A 14,972-nucleotide genomic window follows, 5' to 3' on the forward strand; every position below is an offset into this window, starting at 1 on the left:
GACAGAGCCAGGATGGGAACGTTCTTAGCGTTTACTATGACATCTTCATTCTCCTGGCTCCAACTCATTGAGAGGAGGAAGGAACTTGCATGATTTGGATATCTTATAAAACACATGGAGAGGAAAGAAAAGGAATCCATACCTCTCTGCCTGGAACGGGTGGGAGGGAACAGTGTCAGGGGGTGGAGCTCCACCCTGGAATTCTCGGGGACCAGTGGTGGACCCTGGGCCGTGGTCCTGGACCAACTGTGACGCTCGCTCACAGCATCACAGTTTCTCACCTGCAGAGCGAGGAGCAGGGTGGGCACTGCCGGGGGCCCCGCCTGGCTCAGCAGGGAGAGCTCCCTCCCACATAAGCTTTGCTCCTGTCACGTAGTTTCTCTGAGGGTGGTGTGGTCCCCAGGCAGCAGCCTGTGCCTCACCTGGGAACTTGGTGGAAAGGCGTATTCTCAGGCCCCACCCAGCCGGCCCAGAAGCTCGGGGGCGGGGCCCAGGACGCTGTCACCTAACCAGCTCTGCAGGTGACGGTGAGGGCCGTGTTCCTGAAGTCTGAGGGCTCTGCACCCAGATAAACACCGGACCCCAGCGGCAGGCCATGCGGGACCGCCTCCCCGCCGCGCTCCTGGGGAGCTGATAAAACGTACTCAAATGCTGCAAGACGTTAGGAAGAATTGCTTAAACACACTAGATTTGGTAAGCAGCGTGCACTAAGCTAAGTAAAGTTTCACAAAAAATATATAAATATGTAGTTTCCTGCAACTGGATAGTGTTGATGTTTTAAAAGAACAGTGTAGTTCACCGGATGCTCCTGTCGGACTGAGTGTGCAACGGACCCGAAGCCTTCACAGACGAGGTCCTACAGGAGTCAGCTCAGAGAGACCTGTGCAAGTTTATGTTTCAAAGCCACGTCATTGAGTTTTTCAGAGGGGATAACGTGTAAAAACAAAACGAACTTAAATTCGGGTAGGTAGGGTATATCCTTAGTCACAATGTCATAAGAGTAATTCTTTTTCTTTTAATAAAAAGGAAGCAGAGCACCCTTAACAATGTGCAGTCACGCGTGGTCGTGCATTCTAGCTCCTTTCCTAACGCACCGTCCGCTGAGGTTTCCGCCATGATGTTCTTTGGGGACCGAGCGCAGGTGAGCTCGATGGTCTTGGATGGGAGCCAGAACGTCCCCCTGAGGGGCGGCCCCGGGTGGTACCCGAGGCGAGAGAACGTCTTCCGTCTGGGGCGCTGGGAGGCTGTGGGACAACCCCTCGCCTCCCCCACCCAGGGCTGTTCCGTACCGAGTGTGGCGAAGGGCAAGCTACGCATTGAATGTTTGCTTTGGTTGGTTGGTTGTGTTTTTGACTCTAAGAAATAAGGCCAGCTCAGTGGGCAGGATGCATAGATTTCAGGTGAAGAAAGAATGTTGGTTTTCTTGCATTAAGGGACTTAATGGTAACCACTACAGTTGAAAAGAATTAAAGGAGTCTGGTGGTACACGGCTGCTTTTATTTTCCAGGAAAAAAAGAAATGCATTTGACATTCAAGCTTTGGAACGGGCGCGGCAGGCAGCGGCGGGAGGGGCAGCCTCCGCCTCCCCAGGGTTCTCAGTCGAGGTTTCGGGGCCCCGGGCGGCCCTTCCACTCTCCCCCTTGTCAGCCAGCCTCCCTGTTTCCACCCACCTGTCGCTGTCCACCTACCCCCACTCTGCATTTGTCCCCAAGGTGGCCTGGGCAGAGGGAGACCTCCAGCGTGTTCACCTGGGGCATCTTTGCGGGAGCAGGAGCCCCCCTGCACGCAGAGGTCAAAGTCAAAGTCATCAGGATGCCTCCACCCCGGAGCCGTCGGCTGCCTTTCAGGCCCCAGGTGGGGCAGCGGCGCCAGGCTCTCAGCACTGGGTCACACAGCACAAGGCTCATGCTCTGGAGGCCACTGCTCTGTCGGGAGCACGGCAGGCTCCACGCTGCCTCACGCGAGGGCCGTCTAGGTCTTGCGGGGGCACTTCCCCTGTCTGCCGCCCCTTCCGCCCAGGACCCCGGCTCCCGGCCCTGCTCTCCTCTGCCTCGCTCGCCCCTCTGCCTCACCTCCCCGCACGTGCCTCCTCTGGTCCCACCTTCCCGGTGCAGCCGCCAGGTTCCAGCCCCGACTCCCACCTCCTCACCCCGCCCCCACCCCAAGGCAGCTCCCACCGCCAGAGCCAAGCAAGCGAGGGCGCTGTGCCCCAGCTAACAGGGAGTGTCCGACAAACTAGGTAATTTTGTCGTGTAGCTATGCCATGAGTATGGCATGGAGCCAGATATTTACTTGGTCAGCAGGTAAAGGTTGCATGGAACCTGCTTACGCTACACAGCACTACTCTTATGTGAATTCACATTTAATTAGGCACCTGGGTCCTCGCTGGCCCTGAGCCCATCTCCTCCCGTGTCCCGGGCTTTCAAGGCTGACTCCTCTCGAAATTTCTGTCTCCAGCTGGGTCACTTTCTTGACCTTCAGAGTCCTGCCACTGGCCCCATCGAAGGACGATCAGTAGATCGCTCAGCCTTAACATGCCAGAGGCTGATCTTCACCCCAATACCGGCTCCGCTCACAGGCACCTCTGCCCCGTCCCCCTGCGCCCCCCCATTTGCTCAGCCGGGAGGCCCTGTGGCCCCAGCCGCCAGCCGCTCCTGGACCACTGCACACGCCTTCTCTGCAGGCTTGACGTTTTCTTACGGATTTGAGGGATGAGGGCCCTTCGTCCATCGCTGATGGGACCAGTGTCTCCTCTCTGTCGGCAGCTCCCCTTTTGACTCTCAACGGGCTCTCTTGTAAGGAACCGAACTCCGTCATTTTAGGACAATCCTGTTTCTCCAGTTTTCCTCTCTGGTTTTTGCTCTTTGCCTCCTCTTTAGGAGACCTCCCTCAATGCCAAAGTCACGAAGACAGTCTTCTACTGTGTCTTCAACAGCACACGCCTTCCTGTTCCCCTCACCTTGAATCCTGCGGCGCCCCGGGCGGACCCGCGAGCGGTGCGAGGAGGGGGTCTGGCCGTGGGCGGACCCACGAGCCGTGCGAGGAGGGGTCCGGTGGTGTTTTCTGCGTGGCCCTCCAGGGCACACAGCACCATTTTAGGGGTGGTTTTCTTTTTTGTTTTTTTTCCCCTGACTATTCTTTTCCCACCGCCCTATGGCACCCCATTGCCATGAACCAAGTGCGGGCAAGCACACAGGCCTGCTTCTGGACCTTCCGTTCTGTTCCTTTGGTCTATTTTCTACCCTTGGGCGTCCTAATCAATGCGGCTATGCAGGCCGTACCCACAGCTCTGGGGTCTGAAGGAGCGGGTCCTCTCTCCCTGGTCTCGCTGGCTCTGCGTTTCCGTTTCAGTGTTAGAATCCACTCGAGTGCTTGAATTCATCAAAACTATAGACCATGTTAGGGAAATTTTACATCTTTACGTAAATATTTGAATTTGTGTCTATGGTATGTTCCTCCATTTATTTGTCTCCTTTAACTTTCCTCAGTGGAGCTTTGTGGTTTCTTGTGTAAAGGTTTACACATCTTTTATTAGATGCATTCTTAGGTATTTGAGTTTTTATGCTGTTGTACCTATTTTATCTTTTTAAAGTTCACTTTTTCAGTTCGCTCTCGTGCATGTCTTGATTGTCCAAAACTAGCATTGTGAAATAACAGCGTTTCCTGGTGCTCCTGGCGGCGGAGGAGACGTGGGCGACCGGGGCTCCGTGAGCATGTCTCCCCTCTGCTCCGGGACCTCGGGCCCGGGCACAGGCCTGACGGCCGCAGCCCCCGGAGCGGCTGGGAGAACCGTCTGGCAGCTCCTCCGCTCACCTGCTGGGTCCGCCTGCACCGACTCCCACCGCGGCGGGGGCGGGGGGCTCCCCCGGGGGCGGGCCCCAGAGCCCCCCACGTGACCATTCAGGGGCATGGGCATCTCACAGCTTAGCGGCTGGGCTCCAGGAGGGACACCGCTGCAGGGGAACTGGCCGAGCCCCTGCATTTCAGTGACCCAGGAGGAACCTGCTCGGCCTTTTCTGGCAGAACGTTGGGACCATGTTCTGTCACCTACAGTCGAGTCCTGGGCCACCCGGATTCAAGGGAGGGGAAGGGGACCTCATTTCTTGGCGGGGAGTGGCAAGTCATGCCGCCGAAGAGCTCGGGGCAGCAGCGGTTGCCACGCATCTTTGGAAAATGCCGCTTGTCGTGTGCTCTGGAGACCCCGCGGGTGTCGACCTTGGAAACTCACTTGTTAATTCTAATAAATTAGCTGTTGATTCTTTCGGAATTTTATTTATCCAAAAATGTCTTTGTAAATAATGGGGATTTTCTTTCTCCTTTTTCACCTTTTAGTTCTTTTTCAGTAATTGGTTTCTTCATTGCCTTGTAAGTGATTATGTTTGCTCCTCCTCCATTCTCAGGATACCGTTGATTTGAAAGTACTCTGTAGATATACCCGGACAGCACTAAGATTACACAGAGAGGAGGGAAGGGGTGCTGGACAGTGGCGAGGGGGAGCAGGAAGGGTACATTTTCTTCCTAAATCAAATGTTTGGAGCCCATTCTTCCCCCTCCACCCCCACCCCCGGGCCTAACTACAGGGTCAGGCAAAGTAGGTTTACAGTTGTTTGCATGAAAAATAATGCAATGAATAACATACAAGAATAAACTCTGTGTTTTTCCCACTCACAACTGTAAGCCTGCTCTTAACCCACCTTGTGGACAATTGGTTCGAAAATGTTTGTTTCACAATTTAGCCAAACTAGGATTGTGCGACCGACCAAAAGCAGGCCTGGCCGTGCGCCGCTCCCAAAGCCAGTCCTCGAGGGGCGGGGGCTGCTGGAAAGGAAGGTGATTTCCAGGTGCCCACCGCCTGGAGGATGGGGACTCACGTCTCAGAGCCCATCTCCCTCTCCCAGCGCAGGCACAGGTCTTCACAAGAAGGGAGAGCGGAACAGAACAGAGAGGGAGGGAGGGGCCTGGAAGGTTCTCTACGGGCAGACAGCACAGCGCCTTCCGGCAGGGCGCACAGCGTCCGGGTTAGTCATCCTGGCTCCCTGCGTGGAGGTTGGCGAATCTCGCACGGCGCGTGGGGGTGCCTGAAGGCCAGGGTCTATATCGTTCCAAGTTAGTTCCTGGGATTCCTATCCAGGCAGGCTCTTTGTCTCCAAGCTACGTATTAGTCAGAGTCAACACTCACAGAAACAAGGTCAAAAGAATGGGGGGGGCGAGCCTTCAATTTCCCACCGTTACAATTTTCCACTGTTACAAGTGTTAAGACACCCACTAAGAGGGAGCTCTGAGGAACAAATAACCCAGCTCCTCCTTTTGCTTTCAGCCAAGAACCGACCGAAAAAGCCTGCGGGAACTCCCCCTCCCCTGGCCCCTGCCGGCCGGCCCCACGCAGAGCGGGCAGCCCAGCCAGCGCCTGCACCCGCGCCTGACGTCCGGAGGTGGACCCGGAAGAGACGCGGTCGACCACCAGCTGTGGGAGCCGGGCGAGAGCCAGCCCGCAGGCCTCGTCGCTCGGGGAGGCCTGCCCGGGGCGCCAGCAGACACCAGCCCGCGCACGCCCGCCCCAGCCAAGGCCAAGGCCAAGCCCAGACCCTCTGGGAAGGCAGGGCCCAGGCTCTGTGGCTGCTCAGTGGGGGGCGACGCCACGCCGCTAGGTCCGTCCCCAAAGACTCATGCACTTATGAGGCAGGTGCCCAGGGTGCGGACGGTGGGGGACACGGGCAAGTGACAGAGCCAAGGACACGTGCTCCCCGATGCCACAGAGCAGACCTGTGAGCAGGGTTTGGAGGATGTGAGCAAAGCACAGCCACTAGGGAGACTCCCCGGGGACCCCCGCCCATGGAGAGGCCAGGAGGGGCCTCTTGGATGGGGGATGGGAAGGCCACCAAGAAGAAACACAGCAGTGACACGCCCAGGGGCCGGGTGTGGCCAGTCTCTGTGCCGCCACCACCGCCTGCCACAGGGCAGCAGGGGCCGTGGGGCTCACAGGCGCCTCGGGGGACCAGGGTGCTGAGCGGGACACGAGGCGACATCGGGGGAGCCCCGCGGACAGGCAGGGCCCGCACCGCACCCCATCTCTGTGCTGCGGGGCGTGTTGGTTTCTCTCTGTTTGGTGTGTCACTAGTCACCCTGCTGGCCTGCGTCCCCTGGCAGAGGTTCCTGCTCAGCCAGCTGCCCCGGGTGTGCCCCTGGCTCCGGGTCCCGCCGCCTGCGCTGAGCCACCCGGTCCTTTGGAGGACGCCTGGCTGGCACACGTGTGCTCTGCAGCTTTAAATGAGAGGGAGGGTCACATCCCCCAGACAGGGGCTCCCTGCGTGTGGCACGTGGGTGGAGGGGGCAGGGCCCCCTCCGTTTTCCTCACCCCCTTTCTCTGCCCCGTGCCCCCGCGTCCTGCAGGTGGGGCAGAAGACAGTGCGCGCTCCCCCCTGGGAGAGGCCACCCGCGACAACACGCACACTGATTTCCTCAGCCAGGTCCTGACCCACGTCTGTTTTTCTTCAAAACCCCGAAGTCTGTGTGGGTCAGCACACTCAACATGTTAAAAAAAAGAAAAATGGAGCCACTTTGAAATGGAGTCAGAGCGGCCCGCAGAGGACCTGCCTCCCTCCTCTTATGCCTCAATCCTGTGGAATGTTCACAGGGCAAAAGTAACCTTTAGACTGGGCCTAAAGCAACACTATGTCCCAAAAACTGTAGCAAAGATTATAAGAAAGGGGATATTATGCCTACCAGACTGAAAGTTAGAAACATTGTGTAGGATTGGCGTCACTCTGTGACGCTCTCTGCTCCGACAGGAAGGCCTCCTTCTAAGGACAACGGCTCCCCTTCCCTCCCGCGCACACACCCCCCTTTGCCTCTAATCCGAACACCATCGGCTTCTGCCCGAATCAGGGCCTCACACTTGGGCCTCTTCTTTCTACATGAACAAAAACAATGGAGGACATTTAATAAATGGCACGAGAGGGCGGCGATTGGCTAATGACCCTAAACACCTTACACCGTGCGCAGAAGATGAACACAAAAAAGGAGTGAAATATAGAACGACGACAGGACAGTGAACAGAGAGAAGAGGTGGGTGTGGCAGCGGGGGGACCCCAGAAGAAACGGAATGACAAGTTAAAGCAGCGACGAGGGGCCAGGACCGCAGTGTGAACCGTCAGTGCCTAAGAGTGGGGCTCACAAAAAACGCCTACAAATGAGGAAGACAAAAAGAAACACTGTGAAAGAGCTTGGATGTCCCATGTACTATACAAAAACTGTGAGACTTGCCCAACATTTTTAAGGCATTAACAAATGATATCGGTGCGGTATTGGGCCGCAAGGCTTGAGTACATTCAGTGGGGCTTTATCCCAGGCATCCCCCCGAAAGGAGAAATCTTTGCTGTAATGTTGGTGTATTGTACTATCACGTTAGAAGCAGTGGTCTGAGCCCTGGCTGGTGGGGCTCAGTGGGTTGAGCACCAGCCTGCAAACCAAAGAGTTGCCAGTTCAATTCCCAATGAGGGCATGTGCCCAGGTCATGGGCCAGGTTCCTGGCTGGGGGCGTGCAAGAGGAACTGACCAATGTTTCTCTCCTTCTCTTTCTCCCTCCCTTCCTCTCTCTTTCAAAATAAGTAAATAAAATCAAGAAGGGAGGGGGAGGGAGGGGGAGGGAGGGGGAGGAAGGGGGAGGGGGAGGGAGGGGGAGGGAGGGGGAGGGGGGGGGGGGGGGGGGGGGGAGGGAGGGGGAGGAGGGAGTAGGTATGAGCAAAGACTGGAAAAGAGCGCCCTCCATGAGAATGAGGGAGGCGATTTCACAGAGAGCTCAAAGTCCTTCAGCATATTTATAATATAGGAAAACCAAGGGTAAATGAAGGGCAAGCCTGAAAAGAAACTCCTGAATGACGAGAGTAGAAACAGTTTCACTGCTTGTGGCACAAGTGATGGTGCCCGTTTGTTCAGTTGGCATTTATGGGGCCCTAGGACGTGTCCAAGTTTTAAGAACAACCATCCCGTCCTCGCAAGCTTGGGGGGAATAAAATATAAACATCGGTCGGATGCGCTGCGTATCAGTAAGCGCATCAGTGCAGGAGGCCCGGGCCACCTTCGTGTCGGAGGGTGGAGGACTTCCGAGGAGAAGGCGAGCAAGTGTCAGGCTGGGTGACGTGAGCCCCGGACGGGAGGTAAAATAAGGGTGGTCCTTGGAAAGCAGGGGCCGAGGCCAGCAGCGAGCGGGAGGGAGAGGCCGGGCCAGGCGACTGGGGGTCTTCGCTATTACCCCAAGGGGCTGGAGCTTTACGCAGAAACAGAAAGTGGAAGAAGTGGAAGAGGGTTTTTTTGTTTTGTTTTGTTTTGTTTTGTTTGTTTGTTTTTTGTAGTCAACCAAGAGAAAGGAGATGGGGCCTGGACCAAGGTGGAGCAGTCGCGACGGGAAGAGAGGGCTGCTCGTAAGTACCTTTGAGAAGAGAATGAACAGGGTGCGAGAGGCACAGGGAACAATCAGGGATGGCGTTGAGGTCACCGTTCACCAAAACAGGAAGCCAGAAGCTCCTGGGAGGGGACGCCAGGGCGTGGGCAGACCCCGAGGCCTAAGGTCAGGTTTTGGTCACTTCCTGTTGGAGACGCCTTTAGCCTCTCTCCCTGAAGATGCTCATCAGCCGGGGGGTAGGTGGCTGTGAGGTTTGAGAGAGATGCCAACCGGAAATGCATTCTGAAAGTCCCCTGGATTTTAATGGCTGGGGTCAGGAGAGCAGGAAAGAATGGTTATTTTTGAGGTTCTACACTCTTTCCGGCGCTTCACGTCTCATTTAAACTCCTCAACTACATCATGCATTTTATGTCTGAAGGAGCTGAGTCTCCAGAAACTTTCAGAAAGAATCAGGACTCTTTGCCACGTCTTGCAAATCAATCCTGAAACTGTTTTATTGGACTAGGCTTGGCTTTGGCTTGAACCCCAATGAAATGAGGAATCATGGAGAATAAAACGTCACATGCTGTTTGCCAACTTTCGTCTGATAGTTGCCATATTCCAAGATTAATTTTCTTTGGGTGAAACCGACTGTGTAAACTCAAATGCACGAGTATGGATGAACTTTTAAGGAGGACACAGACTGACCAGCAGGAGTGCGCGTAGACATTCTCTTTTTTAACATTTTCCTGCCAATAGATTTTTCTTTCAGACTTGCCTTTCCTCCGCAAGCCTAGGGAACGCAGCAGGAGGACTGGCGAGGCAGGAACATTAAACACGGAGCCTCCGCTTCGGTGCGGTCTTGTGTGGCCTGCGACCCGGGACAGGTGCACGCAGCCTTCCTGGGCTCTGCAACACCCTCTGGAAAATGAGAGGCCAGGACTGTGACGAGCACCTCACAGACTCGACTGTGCACAGGAGCCTCCGGAGGCGTCGAGGACACGCTGCTCCTGAGTCACCGGGTCCACGCGCTAAGGCGCCGTTCGGCCGCACGCTTGCGTGGTTGCCAGGTGACGGCAAGCATCTGTCAGCGATGGACAACAAATATTTGTTTTTAAAACAAAAACGCCTTAGGGTTCTATGTCTAAAAGTCATTCATGCTTTTCAATTTTTTTTTTTTTAAAGTCACCAATAATATGAAAGGCAGGGGCTGAGAACCACCCAGATTAAATTACCGCTCAGAATGGTGAGCTCCCTTTTGACCTGGGCGTGAGGAGAGAACGCTAAGCATCAATGTTCTTCTCTCTTACCTTGTCTCTCTCTTTTTTTAAAGATTTTATTTATTTATTTTCAGAGACAAGGGAAAGGCGAGAGGAAGAGAAGGAAAGACACATTGGTGTGTGAGAGAAACATGGGTAGGTGGCCTCGCACACTGGACACCTGGCCCGCAACCCAGGCCCCCGCCCTGGCCGGGAATCAAGCCCTCAGCCTTTGGTCCTCGGGTCGGCGCTCAGTCCCCTGAGCCAGGCCAGCCAGGGGGTACATCGCCCCGTCTCTTCAGATCAGATAGTGAAGCTGGTAAGTTTTTAATTTGCTGTGTGTAGGCACTCGTCAGTTGGGCGTTAATGGATTTAAAACAAAGCTCAGGTGCACTGAACGCCGACCGGAAAGGGTTGTGCCTTCCCATTCGTTTTTTGGGCATGACCGAGGTCACGGTCATGATCAACCGAGGAGGGAACCTTGCCTCGTGCCTCTGCCTGTCTCCCCTCTCGGAGGACGTCACAGCTACTGGAGTGAACGTAAAGCGCCTGCAGCATTAACCCAGTATCCACAGCGCTTGCTGGTCGTTTAAAACATTCAGCTGGCACATGTTAAAGGCTTCCTCAGAGTTGGCTGAAATATACAATTGAATGCAAGGCTCCCAGAGAGCCCAGATATCACATTGGCTTTATTACTTACACTTTTCTCTCTGTCTCCTTGAAGCAGCCACAGGCCCTCTGTGCCCCAGCTTACGGCCGCCAGCTGGCGAGGAGACGGCCGTTGCATAGCGCCCTCTTTGTACGTTACAGTTTTTTTTTTAACGTTTGGCCCGTGGATAGGCAAAGGAACGGCATCTCTACCTTTCTGCTTGTGTTTTTATGAGGCGGCATCTTTCTTGTTGCTGTGTGATTGGCTTTTGTGTCCCCCTTTTTAGGTTACCAGCGTCCGCCTCCTACCTCCTTTTAAACCCCTCCAGTGGGCTGCAGGCATTCCCTGCGGTCCCCACCAGGAAGATGCAGTGCGTTCTTACCCCTTTCACAGTCTGCCGCGAGATAAGGAACGAGATAAGGAGGATGTGGCCAGACGTCCCACTTCCCCTCCCGCTCCTCCGGCCCCCTCCGGCCGTTGCACCGGCTGCGGCGCTTCCCGCCTGTGTACCTTACCTTGCCTTAGGTGTTTACCTGTCTCTTTCCTCCCAGCACCTTGGGGCAATGTTCATGTTGGACTCATGTTTTCTGCCTTCAGCGACTAGCACACATTCTCAAATACCTGTTGGACTGAATTGTTAGATTGCAACGCTGAAATTTTCACAATTTCCTTGTTCAAAGAGAAATAGCCAACTAGGGGTCTCTAAGATTAAGTTAGATACTAAATGGCGCTCTAAACAAAGTCCATACAATTTAATCGATGAATGTTGTGCTTCCACTTTAAAGTTTTGGAAGGAGCCACTTCTTCCCTCGTACTTCCCAGCTACATTCTGGGATAACTGAGACTGAGCAACGTCCCTAAACTGGCAAAGTGCTACTGTAGCCATAACAAGCAGACGAATAAGTATAATCGCAATGGAATGAAGACGCTAAAGTACTGACATCTGAATAAGGCTTGCAGTTGTCCACCATTTTAATTGCATATTGTTTCTACTGAAATCGTTGACTATAGCTGTAATAAATATAGCACACATATCTGCAATCTGTAGATTTTGAAATAAATTCCTATTGAAAACTCAAAGACGGACAACAATCAGCCTAACTCGATGGAGTGGTACTTTGAAAAGCCTTTGGAAGTTTCCCCAATACTAGAAACAGATGGATTTTAAAACGTAATTTGAAAACTTTTGTGTGAGGACTCCAACCGCACTAGGTGCGGGGAAGCTCTGGGAGCACCTTCGTGAGCATTTCGAGGTGGCCAAACCTCATCCCCACGGAGGTGAGAAGGGCCGTGCACAGCGGCGGGTTCTCTGTGTGGGTCACCGCGCGCGCTGCGGGGGCCCTTCGCGCTCGCTCCCGGCCCTGTTTCAGGAGGCGTAAGCGCCTCCCCTTCCGCGCGGACCAAAACCTTCTCGTCCGGTTCTCTCCGTCCTCAGGCCACACGGGCGTGCTTGTTTGCTTGTGTTTTGTTTTTAACACTTCGTAGCTGTTAATAATTCTGCAATATGTTCTAGTTACTTTCGAACATTTTATTTCCTCCTGCAAATTGTAAACACCTAAAGAACGAAGGTGAGCGCAGGAGACACGTGTAAACACTCAAACATTAATTGTGACACTCGCTCTAACGGTGGCCATCTGAGGGGCACACATCTGGACTATGGACAGTCGGAAAGACGTGCGGTGCGGCATGAAGAACATAATCAATACTTCTGCGATAACTGTGTATGGCGCCGGATGGGTACCAAGCCTGTTTGGGGTGGTCCCTTTGCAAGTTATGTAAGTGTCTAACCTCTATATTATACACCTGAAACTGATACAATATATTTTATGTCAACTGTAATTGAAAACTAAAAAAATAAATAAATAAAAATACATCTTGACTCTTGGGAGAGTGAATGATCTTTATTTTTTAAGGACTGTTAGAGACCTGGCATTCCTGGAGTTTGAAAGTTGTGAAGACGCAACTGTTCTGGATGAAGCTCTGCCCGGACCCCCTGGCACGGCTGCGCGTGAGCGGCACGTGCCTGTGCCCGCGCGGGTGCGCGCGGGTGCGCACGGGCACCCGCCCCGGCGGCTGCTTCGCAGGGGGAAAGTGCATCCACCTCCACGCCGCTCTTCCCGTTCTCACCATCGCAGACCTCCTGAGTTTTCAGGAGTGTTTTGCTCGGGGCGCCTGCCGCTCTGCGCCGTGGCATGCACCCTCCTTCCAGCGCAGCGCACCAGAGGTGAGGCGGGCATTGAAAGTTGCGGGTATTTCACGCGACGAATCGATCGCGTCCCCGCGGCACGCACAGGAGGCGGCTGGGAGCGCTGGCAGACTGGCGGCTGCCAGCGCTGAGCTCGGGGGAGCCCTTCGGCCCGGGATGCAACAGGGTTTGCGGCCACGAGCGGCTTTGTCTCGCGTTCCGCGGGCTCTCCGGCCGATCTCGCCGAGGCGCAGCCGGCGGAGCCCGGCGCACGGCTCGGCGGGGCTGGGGGTGACTCACGTTCGCCAGCGCGCCTCTTCCCTCCCCAAACGGCGCGGTCGCCGCTTTAAAAGGAAGTGACATGGGGTGGGGAGAGACGTCAGCTGAGGACCACTTTTTTTTCCCCCGAAGGGCCCACCCCGTGGGTGGAGTCTCGCCTTTCTTTCCCGTGTTGGCGGACTTGCCGCTCCCACAAACTAGTGGCAGTCCCCGCCGCCCAGCCGGCTCCCTTTCAGTTTCTGGTCTCTCCCAAGCCCATGTGGCCGGGCTGCCGGGAAGGAGGTACGTGCGGCTGGCGGGCTCTCGGCGGGCGACTTCCCCTGGGGCGTGGCGGCTCGCTGTCCCCGTCCCTCGCCCGGTCCCTGGCCCCGGGGCTGGATTTCCTGAAACCCTCTGGACGGGGTAGGTACTGACCCAGCGGGAGCGCAGGCGGCGAGAAGGACGCGGGCAGGCGACCGCGGGAGCCGGCGGGCGCCCCGGAAGGCGGGGGGCTCGCAGCCGCCGAGGACCCTTCCTTTGTGCTCCTCTGGGTGAGCCCGCCTCCCGCCGGCCACCGCGACCCGCTCGCTCCTCGGCGCGCCGCGCGCCCCCGCCCCGCCGACCCCTCGGCCTGCGGCGTTTCTTCTGCAATAGGTGAAGCCGGGAGAAGGTGCCCGTTACCTCTCGGCCTCTTTTGTGTCATGCAACATGTTCTTCCCTCTTTGGCGTTTCTATGGCAACCACAAAAATACTACACAAAATGCAGCCCCGGCCTGCAGGGATGGATGTGTGTTTCGCTGGTGGTTCGGGCCGTGGCTGGCCGGCGTCCAGCGTGGCTCGGGGCTACCCCTCCTCACTTTCGTTTTGGTTTTTCCCTATCACAGCCGGGCTGGGGGAGGGGAGTTGTCAAGGAAACAGGCATTGGCCATTGCCTCTGTATTTACTTAATTCTCGGCCTATGGATTTCTGCATCATATCCAGGAATTAAAAAGGAATGGTGTGATGTTTGTGTAAGTCTTCAGATTCTGGTCTTTTTTTTTTTTTTTTTTTTTAAGGAAGCCTGAGCAGGTCTCCAGACGTGGCGGTTTCGCTGTGGTCCGACTAAGCGGGGTGGAGGGGAGGGCTCACCTCCGGGGAAAGTTTGGGGCGGTGTTAGTGTCGGCCCAGCTTTGCGCCGAAGTCCAAGGGTTGAAGAGAGGGGCCTCCGCTCTGGCCTGAACTTCTTTAGCACCACACCTGAAGTTCAGCGAGTACGAGGGGAAACAGACGGCCTCCGCCCGCAGGGTGCTCGGTTCTGTGCCCGGCGCGGATCGCCCCCCTGCCCCAAGCCCGCTCTGCTTGCCTGGGGCCCCCGGACCTGCTCGCTTTCCCGGCGGGGAAAGGGTTAACCCGCCCTGATTGCCAGGGCGGCACCCTCAGCTGGGGAAAGTATCTGAGGGACCGCGTGAGTGTGTGTAGGTGTCTGTGTACATGTGTAGCTGTGCGTTTCAGCAGGTAGGGACCACGGGGGCAAGTCAGGGATCCCACGTTAAAACTACGAATCTTGTTAATACCCGCAACGGGAGGAACAGAACTGATTTGCAGGAAAGATAGAAAACGTGACAGGAAAGCATCACCTATCTAGTAATGAGTGAAGTTAAATATGATTAGACTCGAATTACACGTGTGTCAGAAAGACGTAGTCCAGAGGGGCCTATTAACAGGCGGGAGGAGTCAAACTGACATTTTTATCCACACACCCGAAGAAGTGCGCATTAAAAGGACGGTATTCATTACTGAACATTTCCAAATGATCAAATTAGCCTTTATAAGATCTATCAGCACTAATCTCACCCTTGATTCTTAAAATTATCTATAATTTTGGACAACGATTTATGAAGGTCGCTTAGCGCCCCCAGTGCCTTCCGGCTATTGAAGCCAAAGGCATTACTCAGCGACCTCAAAGCAACCCCTCCGGTGGAAGCAGGAAGACTGGCGGTCTGCGCGGGGTTCTCCTGCCAAGATCCGTATCTCACCCTGTTATAATAGACGACCTTTGAAGCTCATTAGAGTGCAAGAGGTCTTAAGTGTATCAGACACGAAGTTATCTGAGAATGGGGCCCGACCCGCCCAGCCCAGAACCGCCCAGCACTAAGTGGGGCTGGAGAAACAGACCTAGTTAAGGGCGGGAAGCACAGGGAAGCCGCCGGGAGGACTGTGGCTCCTTTGGAAAAGCGTGGGTTCGTACGTGAACAGCTGGGT

General features: G+C 55.3%; 1 protein-coding gene across 1 annotated transcript in view; it reads left to right on the forward strand.

Annotated features, from left to right (window-relative positions):
- Positions 1-12,950: 12,950 nt before the first annotated feature.
- Positions 12,951-14,972, forward strand: part of AGPAT4 (1-acylglycerol-3-phosphate O-acyltransferase 4) — an 89,456-nt gene continuing 87,434 nt past the window's right edge. The window contains exon 1 of the mRNA XM_054595119.1: positions 12,951-13,034. The gene's annotated coding sequence lies outside the window, so the exon portion shown is untranslated. The remainder of the gene's footprint in view (positions 13,035-14,972) is intronic.

Source organism: Pteronotus mesoamericanus, unplaced genomic scaffold, assembly GCF_021234165.1.
Source record: "Pteronotus mesoamericanus isolate MK-2021 breed Mesoamerican mustached bat unplaced genomic scaffold, CSHL_Meso_final contig_134, whole genome shotgun sequence".
Classification (NCBI taxonomy): Eukaryota; Metazoa; Chordata; class Mammalia; order Chiroptera; family Mormoopidae; genus Pteronotus; species Pteronotus mesoamericanus.